This window comes from Euprymna scolopes, chromosome 17 (genome assembly GCF_053919585.1).
Source record: "Euprymna scolopes isolate OS-2025 chromosome 17, ASM5391958v1, whole genome shotgun sequence".
In the NCBI taxonomy this organism is placed as follows: Eukaryota; Metazoa; Mollusca; class Cephalopoda; order Sepiida; family Sepiolidae; genus Euprymna; species Euprymna scolopes.
The window spans coordinates 41,959,638-41,963,950 of record NC_136498.1 but is presented as its reverse complement, the minus strand read 5'-3'; positions in this window follow the sequence as shown (position 1 = coordinate 41,963,950).

Sequence of the window (4,313 nt, the reverse complement as noted above, 5' to 3'; positions counted from 1 at the left end):
GAATTTAAAACATGTTGCAAAACTGGTTGTGCTTTCATAGACTTAGGATATGTGGTTGGGCTAATGAAAGGCATCAATTGTACTGATTCCACATGCAATTTCGCAGCGGCGAAATAGACTTTTGTAGCAGTCTATACATACCTATAAACTTGAGTTTTTTTTTCTTAGATGATTGGTTTCATTTCACTATTACACTGAAGTCTATTTATGAATAGTTTCTACATTCTGCATAATTATCTAGAATTAAAGATGAAAAGTTAGGCAGTCCTGTGTGCTGGAGTTAGAGTCCGGTAATAGCCACAATGAATTCTTTGTCTCCCCATCTTAATCGATCCCTGGGCCAGTGGCCCAAGGGGGTTCTATTGCATCCCAGGAGGGAAGTTTTGCAAGCAACCTGAGCCCCATGAAGTGTGTTGTCAGTATTGAGAGTTGTAAAGGAAGAGATAGAGTTGCCGTGCATTTAACCTTTTTATAATCTGTTATATGCTCAACTTGCCTGAGAGATAGTCTCTGATTGGACAAGCCTGAAGGGAAGTTGACTGTTCGTACCAATCAGCAGACTTTATAAAACATTGTTTTGCAACACTTATATGTATTTTGCATTTTGATAACATCTAAAAATAGTTTTTCATGTTTTGATTAAAAACTTCCAGACCAAGAAGAAGGGAAGCTGAAGAGAGAACAAAAGGACAGACTTTCGCACATGCACACGGTCACTGTAAACAAATAAAAAATGACTCACTTGTTCAAATTTTGGTTATTGTTTCAGAGATTTTCGCAGTCAGGATTTATCTTCTTATGTAGAGTACATTTTTTATATATACAAAAAATTTTAATAAAACTATTTAAACTAAGCATTTTTATTTTCAAATAAGAAAAAAAAAATCCATCTTTATTTTAAAATAAAAAAAAAAAAACCCGTTAAAGTAAACATTTTAATAACAGGTATTGGTGGAGTTCACACTATTTCATTTCTGAAGGAATGTTCCTCAAAACGAGGTAATTTGGATTGATATTTTTATTTAAAAAAATGTTTATATTATTTTATGAGAAGAGGATTTTCTCTACATTAAAAGCCGACCTAATAATTGAGAATTTAGGATATATATAAAAAGATTTGCAAATAAAATTATGTATTTTATTAATGATTATTATGTGATTTTATTATGCATAAATACTGTCTCGGTCTAGAAGGATTTCTCCTTCACTGATTTCAGACAAGAAAGATCAACATCCTAAATTCTCAATTCTTACGTTGGTTTTTAATGTGCGGAAAATGCTGTTATTAAAAAAGTTTTGTGGTACTACACTTTATCTTTCCTCTCCTTGGTCAGTGAGTGAAAAATCCTTATTTTTAGGAGCTTGTTCCTCCCAAAACAGAACACTCTGGATTGGTAAACTGTCGTTGACGATTTGGCTAAAAGCATAATGTAGTATATGTTGTATCTGTATAAAACTAAAAGTTATAAAAAGATTTTTAAATAAAATTATGTGTAAGATAACATGGATTTGCATATATATGAGAAGTGACCTCACCGGTAGGGAAAATAAGGACTACGAAAAAAGAGAATGATCACAGGAGAAACGAGATAACATTTGACATCTTGTGAAATACAAGGAGAACATTCTAGATTATGTGGGTGACGTCACGGCTGTACCAATGAGGAAATAAATGTTATAAAGAGCCAGCGACTTGGAGTTATTTCCTATTCTTTGTCTTGGGGGTCTTTGACAACTGAAACTGCACACAACATTCATTGCCCCACGGACAAGATTACATGCATATTTTTTAATTCTTGCTTGTTTATACTTGTTGCTCATTTTTAATGTAGAGAAAATCCTGTTCCACACAAAATGTTTTGTAAATAATATAACTTTTTTTGAAAATATTAATCCAATGTGCCTCATTTTTGGGAGCACTATAGATTGGAATAGTGGGGTTTTCTTTATTGAAAAAAAAAACTAAAATGCTGGCCAATAAAAAGTTTAGTTCAATTAGTTTTGTTAAAAAGTTTTGTAAATAGATAAAAATGCACTCTACATAAAAAAGTAAATCTTGCTTTCAAAATCTGTCCTTTTGTTTTTCTTGTTATCTCACATCGATTGGGGGTCTTCATTCCCTTCTTGGTCCAAATATTCAAATGTACACTTGTTCTCTGTAAATTCAAATCTTATATGGCCCAATTGCGTTTCTGTATATGCATCAACAACTTTGATTTCTATAAAAAGAGCCATAATCAGAGAGAGTTAATCATTCAGTGAATTGGATAGATCACCAATGTAGCAATGATGATGGCAGCTATCCAGACTGTAGTGTCCAATTAAGAAATGAATGAAAAGACTCAGGCTTTGTATATAGCTTGGTCAGCTTCTGATAATATGTTTTTATGCGATCTGATTGGTGGGCTGAAGTGATTTTATGCAGAGAAAAATTTAAATTATGCTCGTTTCTGTTACACAAGCTGAATAGTTGAAAAAGCAAACATCAACTTTTGTTAAAAGTGTGAAGTTGTAAACAGAAGAAGGACAGTAGCGAAAAGTTTCTCTTTCAAGACAAATGATATCAGTTAAACGAACATTGGGTGCTATCATAAAAGATGGTCGAAATGAAGACTAGTTGCTTCAGCTGTGATGCAAGTTAGTATCAGTTGTTGTCCAAGTCTGTAGTGCGAGTCTACACTCTTGAAAATAAGTGCAAATGTATCTGCGCAGTTGTTGGTATGCATTATTTTGCAAGAAAGTCTGCAAATTCAAAAAGATAATTACTTGTGAGATTGCAGTGGAAAGTGTTGGCTATAAGTTGATTTGTATTGTGCTTGTGTATATTATCTGCAAGTTGCTCCATAAAAAACATCATTTTGTAACATTTCTTTATATTTTATTTTCATTCACCTAGGAAATATATTTTCAGGTTTTGATTCCAAATTTTCAAATGTACACATGGTCTTGTTTGGCTCAAATGCGTTTTTGTATATGAATCAATCACCTTAATTCTTATAAAAAAGGGCCACAATCTGAAGAACATTTATCTTCTTCAGATTGTGTTGTAACATACAGAGTTTCTGTGTAAAAATGAATCTTCCCAACTTATCAAACTTTGAGAAGATCCTTAAATGAACAATCCTATATCTATATTGTATATCACTCAAAGCAGAAAAAACAAACAAGTATTAGTCACAGGAAAGGGGCTCTTTGATCTCTCAAAGATAACTATAATAACATTTAAAAAAAGCAGAAAAGTATATTTTTTTCATGTGCAACAACAAATTTGAATTATAAGAAAAGAAGGGCAATCCTTCACAAAGATGTAGTTGCCATTGAATAGGGGTTTACATGTGCAAAACATTTTTTCTGTATAAGAGAATAATTTAACAAAGACTTAGTTATTTATAATATATATCCCACCTGTCTATTTAATGTATGTATGAATGTAGTGTGAATGTATGTATGTATGTATATATGTCTTGCAAAAACTCGAAATTTTCCTTTTTTATTTTGCTCAACCAACACCCTTACACATATCTCCACTTTCTTTTCTGCCTTTGTGTCATGGGTTCGAGCCTGCTTGCCTACTACAACTTTTTTTTGTTTGCTCAACACACACCTCCAAAACACTCGGGCAAAGCTGGGCACCCAAGGTAGTTTTTACTAAAACAGTTTCTTTATGACTTCACTTGCTGTTTAGCAGGTCTTACAAAATTTGCCAGTGTTAATATTTATGTAAATTCCAGTTAACTTTAAAACTTTATGAAAAAAACTAGTCTTTACTTTGAAATGATTCTCTTTTGAATGGCTTTGTTTTTAATAAAACATGTATAATTCAAAACATACTTTTAGTATTTACTTTAAAAATTTCTCTTTTTTATTTAAATTTCAAAGTAAAGACTATTACTCATAAACTTTTAAAATATACTTTTTATTGTATGTAGAATAAGATGAAGAAAAAAAGGAAAAAAAGAAGAAAAGCAGAAAAAGAAAAGGAATAAGAAAAAGAAGAATGCAAGTGGGGCAAGAACTGAAACTGACTGATAATAAGAATTAAACATGTTTATGAATGGTTGGTACTTTTTTATGTAAACTTAAAAAAAATTTTTTTGTATAAAAACCATACTAAAAAAAATTAAAAGAAATTGAAAGTCAAAAAAACATTTAGTAAAAATAATCATTTTCTTTTCTGTATTTTTATTTACGTGTGGCAAAACATTTTTGATTTTTCTGATAAACAGATATATGGTTTGTATTTTTACTATATACATCTATTTATAAAAATATTTTTGTACCCTTTAATTTATATTATATATATATATGTATAC